The sequence below is a fragment of the Manis javanica genome, chromosome 10 (genome assembly GCF_040802235.1).
Source record: "Manis javanica isolate MJ-LG chromosome 10, MJ_LKY, whole genome shotgun sequence".
In the NCBI taxonomy this organism is placed as follows: domain Eukaryota; kingdom Metazoa; phylum Chordata; class Mammalia; order Pholidota; family Manidae; genus Manis; species Manis javanica.
In genome coordinates this window covers 29,492,431-29,506,098 of record NC_133165.1, presented here as the reverse complement: position 1 = coordinate 29,506,098, position 13,668 = coordinate 29,492,431, and the positions used below count along the sequence as shown (strand labels likewise).

Below are 13,668 nucleotides of genomic sequence, written 5' to 3'. Positions count from 1 at the left end.
GAAAGCAGTATGGAGGTGCATCAAAATGCTCAGAACAGACCTACCATTTGACCCAGGAATTCCACTCCTAGGAATTTACCCTAAGAACGCAGCAATCAAGTTTGAGAAAGACAGATGCACTCCTATGTTTATCGCAGCACTATTTACAATAGCCAAGAATTGGAAGCAACCTAAATGTCCATCTGTAGATGAATGGATAAAGAAGATGTGGTACATATACACAATGGAATACTACTCAGCCATAAGAAGTGGAAAAATCCAACCATTTGCAGCAACATGGATGGAGCTGGAGAGTATTATGCTCAGTGAAATAAGCCAAGCGGAGAAAGAGAAATACCAAATGATTTCACTCATCTGAGGAGTATAGGAACAAAGGAAAAACTGAAGGAACAAAACAGCAGCAGAATTACAGAACCCAAAAATGGACTAACAGGTACCAAAGGGAAAGGAACTGGGGAGGATGGGTGGGCAGGGAGGGATAAGGGGGGGGAAGAAGAAGGGGGGTATTAAGATTAGCATGCATGGGGGGGAGGGAGAAAGGGGAGGGTGGGCTGCACAACACAGAGAGGACAAGTAGTGACTCTACCACATTTTGCTAAGCTGATGGACAGTAACCGTAATGTGGTTGTTAGGGGGGACCTGATATAGGGGAGAGCATAGTAAACATAGTATTCTTCAGGTAAGTGTAGATTAAAAATTTAAAAAAAAAAAGAAAGAAAGAAAGAAAAGGGGGATTACTCCTTAACAGGATAAAACTATTGGTAAATCAAAGATCAACGCATGCTTTAAATATCCTTAATGTTGATCACTTAAAGGGTGTCAGATGATCAGCTATGGAGGTACTCTTTTCTGATAACATTCCTTTCTCTTAAAAAAAAAAAAAAAAGCAGTTACTGTGTGCTGACCTCCAATGAGTTCTGCACAGTGGTATAGAGGGCATGTCAAAGTGTGGGCAAAGGGTCTGTTTGTTTCTACGCAGAAGATCAAGGCCTAGCTTGGATACCCAGAAAATGAACTAAGATACGATATGAGGAGGAGCTTCCGGCATCAGCACTCTCTGGAGGACTCGTGCCGGGGGATGATCATCAAAAAGCCTCCACAGGGATCCGGACGATGCTGCGGTTGTGGCTGCATCCAGCCCACCGTCTCCTGGACTTGCCATAAGAAGGAGGAGGGAGATGTCTAGGCTGGCATGTGCATACAGTGAGACAACGAATTTGACTGGATCTGTACTGTTGGAACTCAACCAGGAGTTGGGAGGGGTGCAAGTTGTAGCACCCCAAAATCTCATGACTATAGACTATCTATGGTTAAAAGAACATATGGGATGTGAACAGATCCAAGAAATGGGCTGCTTTAATTTGTCTGATGGTTCAAGTACAGTTGGAAAATATCCATCATATCATAGATAAATTTTCACAAATGCCTAGGGTGCCTAAATGGTTTTCTTGGCTTCACTGGAGATGGCTGGTAATTATAGATTTGCTTTGTTTATGTCACCGTATTCCTATTATGTTAATATGTGTGTGCAAATTAGTTAGTAGTTTAAAACCTATACATACTTAAGGTACTATACAAGAAGATATGTCAAAGAAATAATCAATCCTCCCAAGTTTCCTTCATATGCTACATCTATAGCTTTTCTTCTTCCTTCCTAATTACAAACCTTAAATAGAATTCGTGCCTCATATCGAATTTACCGAGTATCATAATTCCTCCAGGTGCCTCGAGACAAGTGCTGGGCATAGAAGCCACAGGGCATAAATCTGCAAAGAAGTAAAAAGCTAACCTTTGCAAACAATATGGCTTCTCTCTCACTTACCAACTTTACATTTCCCTGTATGGCCCCGGAAGATGACTGGTTAGCCAGAGACGGGTAAGATTCCTCAAGGGAGGAACAACCTAAGACAGGCACAGTCGCAGGGGGGCCATCAGGTGAGAATTTGGGGATCAACAGAGGTGAGGCTCAGAACCTCACCCCCCCTGCTTTGAGAGAAATCTTCTGCATCCGTGGATGTCTTGCTGCCCTTGTCTAGCCTGGATTAATACTTAGTCCATAGGCACACACCTGATCATCTGATCATCTACATTTGCCTTCTTACAGCACTAAACTATGTTTTCTACCTTTATCTTGCATCTACCTACCACTTCAGCATTTTATTAAAAATAAAAATAATAATAATAATAGGAGAAATGTGGGATCAACATATAAATCAAGTACAAAAATCAAATGAATATTCATATTTGACCTGATGGTTTATAGGTCATATTGCATGATCAAAACCGAAAGTTTCTGTGATGAATGCCCTTGTACTGTTCACCATGTAAGAATTTATTCACTCTGTAAGAATTCGTTCACCATGTAAGAACTTGTTCGTTATGCTTCAGAAGATTGGAGACTGACGAGAATTAGGCTTGAGATGGATTAATGATTGTACATTGAGCATTGACCGCCCTATACTGAATTTTATTGTTGTTAACAACCATTTGATCAATAAATATGAGAGATGCCCTCTAAAAAAAAAAAAAAAAAAAAAAAATTAAAGCAACCCATTTCTGGGATCTGTTCACATCCCATATGTTCTTTTAACCGTAGATAGTCTATAGTCATAAGATTTTGGAGTGCTACAACTTGCACCCCTCCCAACTCCTGGTTGACTTCCTACTGTACAGATCCAGTCAAATTCGTTGTCTCACTGTATGCACATGCCAGCCTAGACATCTCCCTCCTCATTCCAATGGCAAGTCCAGGAAATGGTGGGGTGGACACAGCCACAACCGCAGCATCGCCCGGATCCCTGTGGAGGCTTTTTGATGATCATCCCCCGGCACACATCCTCCAGAGAGTGCTGATGCTGGAAGCTCCTCCTCATATCGTATCTTAGTTCATTTTCTGGGTAGCCAAGCTAGGCCTTGATCTTTTGCATAGAAACAAACAGACCCTTTGTCCTCACTTTGACATGCCCTCTATACTACTGTGTAGAACTCATTGGAGGTCAGCACACAGAAAATGATTTTTTTTTTTATTAAGAGAAAGGAATATTATCAGAAAAGAGTACCTCCATAGCTGATCATCTGACACCCTTTAAGTGATCAACATTAAGGATATTTAAAGCATGCGTTGATCTTTGATTTACCAATAATTTTATCCTATCAAGGAGTAATCCCCCTTTTCTTTCTTTCTTTCTTTCTTTTTTTTTATTTTTTAATCTTTAATCTACACTTACATGAAGAATACTATGTTTACTATGATCTCCCCTATATCAGGTCCCGCCTAAAAACCACATTATGGTTACTGTCCATCAGCTTAGCAAAATGTTGTAGAATCACTACTTGTCCTCTCTGTGTTGTACAGCCCACCCTCCCCTTTCTCCCTCCCCCCCATGCATGCTAATCTTAATACACCCCTTCTTCTTCCCCTCCCTTATCCCTCCCTGCCCACCCATCCTCCCCAGTTCCTTTCCCTTTGGTACCTGTTAGTCCATTTTTGGGTTCTGTAATTCAACTGCTGTTTTGTTCCTTCAGTTTTTCCTTTGTTCTTTTACTCCTCAGATGAGTGAAATCATTTGGTATTTCTTTTTCTCTGCTTGGCTTATTTCACTGAGCATAATACTCTCCAGCTCCATCCATGTTGCTGCAAATGGTTGGATTTTTCCACTTCTTATGGCTGAGTAGTATTCATTGTGTATATGTACCACATCTTCTTTATCCATTCATCTACCGATGGACATTTAGGTTGCTTCCAATTCTTGCCTATTGTAAATAGTGCTGCGATAAACATAGGGGTGCATCTGTCTTTCTCAAACTTGATTGCTGCGTTCTTAGGGTAAATTCCTAGGAGTGGAATTCCTGGGTCAAATGGTAGGTCTGTTTTGAGCATTTTGATGAACCTCCATACTGCTTTCCACAATGGTTGAACTAATTTACATTCCCACCAGCAGTGTAGGAGGGTTCCCCTTTCTCCACAGCCTCGCCAACATTTGTTGTTGTTTGTCTTTTGGATGGCAGCTATCCTTACTGGTGTGAGGTGATACCTCATTGTAGTTTTAATTTGCATTTCTCTGATAATTAGCGATGTGGAGCATCTTTTCATGTGTCTCTTGGCCATCTGTATTTCTTTTTTGGAGAACTGTCTGTTCAGTTCCTCTGCCCATTTTTTAATTGGGTTATTTGTTTTTTGTTTGTTGAGGCGTGTGAGCTCTTTATATATTCTGGACGTCAAGCCTTTATCGGATCTGTCATTTTCAAGTATATTCTCCCATACTGTAGGGTTCCTTTTTGTTCTATTGATGGTGTCTTTCGCTGTACAGAAGCTTTTCAGCTTAATGTAGTCCCACTTGCTCATTTTTGCTGTTGTTTTCCTTGCCCAGGGAGATATGTTCAAGAAGAGGTCACTCATGTTTATGTCTAAGAGGTTTTTGCCTATGTTTTTTTCCAAGAGTTTAATGGTTTCATGACTTACATTCAGGTCTTTGATCCATTTTGAGTTTACCTTTGTATATGGGGTTAGACAATGGTCCAGTTTCATTCTCCTACATGTAGCTGTCCAGTTTTGCCAGCACCATCTGTTGAAGAAACTCATTTTGCCATTGTATGTCCATGGCTCCTTTATCAAATATTAATTGACTATATATGTTTGGGTTAATTTCTGGAGTCTCTAATCTGTTCCACTGGTCTGTGGCTCTGTTTTTGTGCCAGTACCAAATAGTCTTGATTACTATGGCTTTGTAGTAGAGCTTGAAGTTGGGGAGTGAGATCCCCCCTACTTTATTCTTCTTTTTCAGGATTGCTTTGGCTATTCAGGGTCTTTGGTGTTTCCATATGAATTTTTGAATTATTTGTTCCAATTCATTGAAGAATGTTGCTGGTACTTTGAGAGGGATTGCATCAAATCTGTATATTGCTTTGGGCAGGATGGCCATTTTGACGATATTAATTCTTCCTAGCCAAGAGCATGGGATGAGTTTCCATTTATTAGTGTCCCCTTTAATTTCTCTTAAGAGTGACTTGTAGTTTTCAGAGTATAAGTCTTTCACTTCTTTGGTTAGGTTTTTTCCTAGGTATTTTATTCTTTTTGATGCAATGGTGAATGGAATTGTTTTCCTGATTTCTCTTTCTATTGGTTCATTGTTAGTGTATATTAAAGCTACGGATTTCTGTGTGTTAATTTTGTATCCTGTAACTTTGCTGTATTCCGATATCAGTTCTAATAGTTTTGGAGTGGAGTCATTAGGGTTTTTTATGTACAGTATCATATCATCTGCAAATAGTGACAGTTTAACTTCTTCTTTACCAATCTGGATTCCTTGTATTTCTTTGTTTTGTCTGATTGCCGTGGCTAGGACCTCCAGTACTATGTTAAATAACGGTGGGGAGAGTGGGCATCCCTGTCTGGTTCCCAATCTCAGAGGAAATGCTTTCAGCTTCTCGCTGTTCAGTATAATGCTGGCTGTGGGTTTATCATATATGGCCTTTATTATGTTGAGGTACTTACCCTCTATTCCCATTTTGCTGAGAGTTTTTATCATGAATGGATGTTGAATTTTGTCAAATGCTTTTTCAGCATCTATGGAGATGATCATGTGGTTTTTGTCTTTCTTTTTGTTGATGTGGTGGATGATGTTGATGGATTTTCTAATGTTGTACCATCCTTGCATCCCTGGGATGAATCCCACTTGGTCATGGTGTATGATCCTTTTGATATACTGCTGAATTCTGTTTGCTAATATTTTATTGAGTATTTTTGCATCTACATTCATCAGGGATATTGGTCTGTAATTTTCTTTTTGGTGGGGTCTTTGCCTGGTTTTGGTATTAGGGCGATGTTGGCTTCATAGAATGAGTTTGGGAGTATTCCCTCTTCTTCTATTTTTTGGAACACTTTAAGGAGAATGGGTATTATGTCTTCTCTGTGTGTCTGATAAAATTCCGAGGTAAATCCATCCGGGCCTGGGGTTTTGTTCTTGGGTAGTTTTTTGATTACCATTTCAATTTCTTTGCTCGTAAGTGGTTTGTGTTTCTTCCTTGGTCAGTCTTGGGAAGTTGTATTTTTCCAGGAAGTTGTCCATTTCTTCTAGGTTTTCCAGCTTGTTGGCATATAGGTTTTCATAGTAGTCTTTAATAATTCTTTGTATTTCTGTGGAGTCTGTTGTGATTATTCCGTTCTAATTTCTGATTATGTTGATTTGTGTTGATTCTCTTTTTCTTTTAATAAGTTTGGCTAGAGGCTTATCTATTTTGTTTATTCTCTCAAAGAACCAGCTCTTGGTTTCGTTGATTTTTGCTATTTATTCTTCTCAATTTTGTTTATTTCTTCTCTGATCTTTATTATGTCCCTCCTTCTTCTGACTTTAGGCCTCATTTGTTCTTCTTTTTCCAGTTTCGATAATTGTGATGTTAGACTATTCATTTGAGATTGTTCTTCCTTCTTCAGGTGTGCCTGGATTGCTATATACTTTCCTCTTAAGACTGCTTTCGCTGTGTCCCACAGAAGTTGGGGCTTTGTGTTGTTGTTGTCATTTGTTTCTATATATTCCTCAGCTTTTGCTTGTCTGGGAATTGTTTAATCCCACCATCATATTTAAATGATAGTCGTGCTGGATACAGTATCCTTGGTTCAAGGCCCTTCTGTTTCATTGCATTAAATATATCATGCCATTCTCTTCTGGCCTGTAGGGTTTCGGTCGAGAAGTCTGATGTTAGCCTGATGGGTTTTCCTTTATAGGTGACCTTTTTCTCTCTAGCTGCCTTTAAAACTCTTTCCTTGTCCTTGATCCTTGCCATTTTAATTATTATGTGTCTTGGTGTTGTCCTCCTTGGATCCTTTCTGTTGGGGGTTCTGTGTAATTCCGTGGTCTGTTCGATTATTTCCTCCCCCAGTTGGGGAAGTTTTCAGCAATTATTTCTTCAAAGAGACTTTCTATCCCTTTTCCTCTTTCTTCTTCTTCTGGTACCCCTATAATACGAATATTATTCCTTTTGGTTTGGTCACATAGTTCTCTTAGTGTTGTTTCGTTCCTGGAGATCCTTTTATCTCTCTCTATGTCAGCTTCTATACGTTCCTGTTCTCTGGTTTCTATTCCTTCAATGGCCTCTTGCATCTTATCCATTCTGCTTATAAATTCTTCCAGGGATTGTTTCACTTCTGTGATCTCCTTCCTGACATCTGTGATCTCCCTCTGGACTTCATCCCATTGGTCTTGCATTTTTCTCTGCATCTCTGTCAGCATGTTCATGATTTTTATTTTGAATTCTTTTTCAGGAGGACTGGTTAGGTCTGTCTCCTTCTCAGGTGTTGTCTCTGTGATCTTTGTCTGCCTGTAGTTTTGCCTTTTCATGGTGATAGAGATAGTTTGCAGAGCTGGTACGAGTGACCGCTGGGAGAGCTTCCCTTCTTGTTGGTTTGTGGCCTTCCTCTCCTGCGAGAATAGCGACCTCTAGTGGCTTATGCTTGGCAGCTGTGTGCAGACAGGGCTTCTGCTACCTGCCTGTTTGCTGTGGTGTTTATCTCCGCTGTTGCTGTGGGTGTGGCCTGGCTGGGGCTGCTCCTCCAAACTAGTGGAGCCCCGTTGGAGGGGGAGCGGCCAGGAGGCTATTTATCTCCGTAGGGGGCCTCTGTGCTCCCTGTTGCCCAGGGAGTCAGAGTGCCCAGAGATCCCCAGATTCCCTGCCTCTGGTCTAAGTGTCCTGTTCTGACCCTTTAAGACTTCGAAAAAGCACTCTCCAAACCAAAACAACAACAGCAACAACTAATGAGGAAAAAAAAAAGGAAAAAAATGCGCGATTTTCTATGTCCTCAGGCACCAGTCCCAGGCACCCGCTCACCGGTCCTGCTGCCCTGCCTCCCTAGCACTGGGGTCCCTGTCCCTTCAAGGCTTCCAAAAAGCACCTACCAAAAAAAAAAAAAAAAGGGAAAAATGCGCGCTATTGTTTGTCTTCAGGTGCTGGTTCCAGGCACCCGCCCACCGGTCCTGCCGCCCTGCCTCCCTAGCACTGGGGTCCCCGTCCCTCCAAGGCCTCCAAAAAGCACTCGCCAAAAAAAAGGGAAAAGCACGCGACCCTCTCTGTCCCCAGGCACCGGTCCCAGGCACCCACTCACCGGCCCTGCCGCCCTGCCTCCCTGACACTGGGGTCCCTGTCCCCCTAAGGCCTCCAAAAAGCACTTGCCAAAAAGAAAAAAAAGGGAGAAATGCGCGATTTTCTTTGTCCTCAGGTGCCGGCTCCAGGTCCCCGCCCACCGGTCCCACTGCCCTGCCTCCCTAGTATTGGGAAAAACGCGCGATTTTCTTTGTCCCCGGGCGCCGGTCTCAGGCACCCGCTCACCAGTCTTCCTGCCCTGTTTCGCTGGTATTGGGGTCCCTGTCCCTTTAAGGTTTCCAAAAAGCACTCACCAAAAAGAAAGAAAAAAGGGGGGAAATGCACGATTTTCTCCGTCCTCAGGCGCCAGTCTCAGGCACCCGCCCACCGGTCCCTCCACCCTGCCTCCCTGGCATCTGGGTCCCTGTCCCTTGAAGGCTTCCAAAAAGCACTCGCCAAAAAAACAAAAAAGGAAAAAACGTGTGATATTCTTTGTCCTCAGGCACCGGTCCCAGGCACCCACTCACCAGTCCTGCTGCCCTGCCTCCCTAGCATTGGGGTCCCTGTCCCTTTAAGGCTTCCAAAAAGCACTCGCCAAAAAGAAACCGCTCCAGTTTCTTTCCACCCGCCAGGAGCCAGGGGGAGGGGCGCTCGGGTCCCGCCGGGCCAGGGCTTGTATCTTGCCCCCTTCTCAAGGTGCTGGGTTCTTGCAGGTGTGGATGTGGTCTGGATGTTGTCCTGTGTCCTCTGGTCTCTATTTTAGGAAGAGTTTTCTTTGTTATATTTTCATAGATCTATGTGTTTTTGGGAGGAGATTTCCACTGCTCTACTCACGCCGCCATCCTGGCTCTGCCCCCTTGTTCCAGATTTTTAAAAAATATATGAGGAAATTAGGACAACGGGAAAAGAAAAATGGGGAAAATGGGAAGGTGCTTGAAGTGGCATCTGTAAGCAAAATTCATGCTCCAAGGTCCTGTACCTTTTCTAGATTTGGGCTGATTTTTTACTCTGAGCTTCCTAGGAGCCAATGCAAAAAGAGATAAACCCACTGGTGGCATTATTTGCAAAGGCTATAAGGGAAATAGACAGCTGTGTGAATTACACCGAGGAAAGCATGACTGGTCTTGTTTCCTGTGCCAATACTCAAGGGAAGTAGGTCCCAAGGTGTCCTGTAAGGGGCATACCATGTAGATGGTAAGGACCATGTCCGCTGCCCCAGTTCTCCAGGAAGTTTAACAGCAGGCTTCTTGGGGCTGTTTCTTTTCTCAGCCCTCACCATAATAATGTGTGTTGATAACTCATTAGCAATATCAGCTCAATATCAAAAGTTCCATCTTATTCCCACATTACAGAAGAAGAAACAGAGGCTAAGAGCCTCTGTTTGTCCTTGTCTAAGAAACAGAGGCTCAGAGCCTGTTACGTCCTTGTCTAAGACAACACAGTCACAGTCCTGGGATTCAAACCCAGGTTTGGTTGATCCCAAACCCCTGTTCTTAATACCCTATTACAATGCAGTCCTGTGGGCTGACAGCCCTGTAAAGGCAGTCCTGTGATGGGTTTGGACTGTGGGTTCATGCACCCACACCTATTTGCCTGCAGGAATGGATGCTGCCCCTTAACCTGCCACCCATCACCTTCCTTCCTAGGATTTGCCTGTTTTCCAGAGCACTACTGGGCCAGAACACAGCAGAGCTTTATCTCAAGGCATTTGAGTTGCAGAGGGGAGGCCGGGTCCTGACCCTGCAGCACCAAGTACGGCACACAGTGGTTGGCTGGGCAGCTGGGCCCCGCCTCTTGACCCTCAAGTGCATGCTGAAGACACTCAGAGAGGGTGAGGGACTGCAGAGTGCCATGGGTCGGGTGCATGGAGGTCTTGAGCAAGGACTTTCTATGGAGCCACAGGGCAGATGAAATTCTACACATTTTCAAGTCTGTTGATGCTCCATTCCAGCATCACACATACTGGTGATACACTTTTGTCTGACAAAGTGAATTTTCTGCTAACTACTAAACAGGCTTCCTTATGCAGGACTTGTCAGAGCCATCAACGTAACTAATGGGCATCAGAACTATACAGGAGGGAGGGTGGGGTGCAGTGTTCCGAAGCATGTTTTTTCTAATGCTTTTTATTTTGATGTAATTTCAGACTTATAGGTAAGTGGCAAGAATAGTAAAGAGGATCCCCTTTACCCAACTTCCCTAATTATTGACTTTCTGCCATAAATGCTTTATAATTCTTATTCTCTTTCTCTATATATACATATACATGTATGTATAAAACATTTTGATTTGTATGTAAAAAATATATTTTATTCCTAAACTGGGTTTTACTAAGTTGCAGACATGATAGTTCTTCACCCCTAAATAGTTCAGTGTTTATTTCCTAAAAATAAAGATGTTCTCCCACATTCCAGAACATTTACCCAAATCAGAAAATTCACATAGATACAGTACTGTTACCTCATCTGTAGACCTTACTCAAATTCCAGTGGTTGTCCCAATATCATCCTTTATAGTAAAAGAAAATCCTGGATAATTCGTTATATTTATTTGTATTGTTTCTTCAGTATCTCGGTATTTCTTTCCTTTTCATGATATTTGCATGTTTGAAGGCTACAGGCCAGTCATTTTGTGGAATATCCCTCACTTTGGGTTTCTGTGATGCTTCCTGACCACTTTGAAGAAAGCGTTTATGGCAAAATGCCACAGAAGTGAGACACTGTCACATCCGCAGGCACTTGATGTCACTTTGTCCCAGTATTGGTGACATTAGCTTTGATCACTTGATGAAGGTAGCATCTGCCAGGTTTCTCCATTAAGTTTTTATTTTTTCCTTTGTGTGTTGACTCCATTAGACAGGTTAAGAAGTTTCTCCTCCTCTCCTCTTCTCTCCGAGACAGTTTGTGTAAGACTGGTGTTAATATTCCCTTCGATATCTCATAGGTTCTACCAGTGAAGCCATCTGGAGTTTGATCTGTGGAAATAATGTTTTGGAAAATGAATAGATCAGAAAGCTATTCAGATTTTCTATTTCATCATGAGTCAATTTGGCTGTTATATTTTTTAAGGAATTTGTCCATTTCAACTACATTGTCCTATTTACTGGCATTCAGTTGTTCATTACATCTATTATTAGCCTTTTCACGTAGGCAGGATCTATAGTAATATTCCTGCTGTCATCTGTGATGGCTGTAATTTGCGTTTCTTCTCTCCCTCTCTCTATTCCTTATTAGTCTAACTAGGATTTCATCAATTTTGTTGATCCTTTCAAAGAACCTGCCTTTGGGTTTGTTAATTTTCTCTCTTGCTGTCTCTTTCCAATTTCATTGATTTCAGCCCTTACCTGTATTATTTCCTTTCGTAGGCTTAATTTGGGTTCCCGTTGCCCTTCTAGTTTATTAAGGTGGACCTTCAAACCATTGATTTTCAGACCTTTTGTCTCTTCTAATATACGTATATAAAGCCATACATTTTCCTCTAAGTATTCCTTTAGATGCATCTCACAAGTTTTGATGTCGTGTATTTTCACTATCATTTTATTTAGAAATATTTTTAGATTTTTCTTGTGATTTTTTTTGATGCATGAAAATATGTTGCTTAATTTCCAAGTATTTGATACTTTTCTAGATAGCTTTTTGATATTCAGTTTAATTTCATTGTGGTCGGAAGATCTGTTCTGTAGGATTAGTCATTTAAGATTGGTTGTGACTTTTTTGGGGGTGCCAGTATATAATCTCTCTTGTGAACATACATAAGAAGAATTTGTATTCAGCTTTTGTTGGGTGTAATATTCTATAAGTGCCAAATTAGGTCAAAGTTCTTGGTTGTACTGATATATAACCTCACTGATATTTTTGTTTTGTTATTATATCAGTTAATGAGGGAAGAATGTTAAACTCTCCAACTGTGATGGTGAATATCTATCTCTATTTCTCTTTTGGGATCTGTCTATTTTGTTTCATGCAGGTTGACCTACTGATATTAGGTGTATAAGCATTTATGAGTGTTATGCTTTCTTGGTGAATTAACCCATTTATCATTCTGAAATGTACTACTTATTTCTCATAAGACTCCTTGTCTTAAAGTCTAGTCTGTCTGATACAATTGTTACTACTCTTGCTTTTTTATTAGCACTTGAATTATATCTATTTTCCCACCCTTTTCCTTTAGGCATATCTATTTCCTTATAAAGTACATTTCTTGTAGGCCAGGTATAGTTGGATTTTATTTTTTATCCAGTCTGACTATCTCTGTCTTTTTCTTATAGATTTAGTTGACTGGTGTTTAATGTAATTACTGGTATGATTGGATGTATGTCTACGATTCAGTTTGGGTTTTTTTTGTTTCTTGTTTGGTTTCTTTTGTCATTCTAATTGACAAAATTTGTAGTTATATCTCATTGATTTTCCTAAAGACTAATTTTGCTGAACATCTTGTCATAGGTTTATTTGCCACTTGGAAATCTTTCGTGAAGGGTCTCTTCAAACCCTTTGCCCATCCTAAAAATTCAGTTATTAGTTTTTTTATTATTGAGTTTGAAGATCATTTATACAAGCCCTTTATTAGATATGTGTTTTGAAAATATCTCCCAATCTGTGGTCTGTCTGTTCATTTTTTTAAATTGTGTCTTTTGAAGAGCAGAGGTTTTTAATTTTGATACAGTCCAATTTATCACTTTTTTCTTTTATGGATTATGTTTTTGGTGTTGTATAAGAAATCTTCACCTAACCTGAGGCCACAAAATTTTTCTCTTCTCTTTTTTCCTAAAAGTTTTACGGTTTTATGTTTTAGATTTAGGTCTGTGGTTAATTTTGAATTGCTCTGTGTATATGATTGGGTAAAGGCCAAAGTAGTTTTTTTATATGTGGCTTTCCAATCATTTCAACATATTTATATTCCAGTTATTGCAACACATTATTTTCCACTGAATTACCTTTGTACCTTTGTTGAAAATCAATTGACCCTGTGTGTTGTGAGTCCATTCCTGGGCTCTATTCTCTTCCATTGACATCATTTCATGTTATCTTCACAATAATCTAATGAACTTTTACTCTGGCTACCCATGTTTTCCAGATGAGGAAACTGGTGAACATCTTGTAGGACATGGTGACAGAGAGCCCCTAAAAAGATGGTTCTGCAAGAAAGTTGTGTCTCTGTGGAAGGTGCTCTCCACTCTGTGATAGAGTTTAACATGAGCTCTGTGTCTAGAAGCACAGAACAGGGTGTCTAACTCAGCCTGGGGGGATGCAGAGGGGCCAAGAAAGGTTTCCTGGAGGTGGTGACCCCTAAGTCAATCAGGGAATGACAGGACGGACGTATAAGCGCTCTTGGACCATGTTAAGGCCCTAAGAGAAGTCAGTGGGGTCAGGAGACCTAAATGGTTCTGACAAGAACAAGAATTTCCCTGATGCATGAGTTATGTAGAGGCATGGGACTGGCCTCACGGTGTGGGATCTTCATTCTGGATGGAAGAGACCTCTGAGCAACTTTTCTATCTCGAGGATTCCAGATGGGATCACTCAAATCCTCCCAGGCCTCAGTTTGCCTGTCTGTAAAGTGGGGCCATTCCATTAGCTGTGGTCTGTAAGCCTC

The 13,668-nt window shown here is 41.2% G+C and overlaps 1 protein-coding gene across 7 annotated transcripts in view; it reads left to right on the top strand.

Annotated features, from left to right (window-relative positions):
- LOC108389216 (uncharacterized) overlaps positions 1 to 13,668 on the top strand; it is a 53,603-nt gene that overhangs the window by 13,683 nt on the left and 26,252 nt on the right. The window lies entirely within an intron of this gene.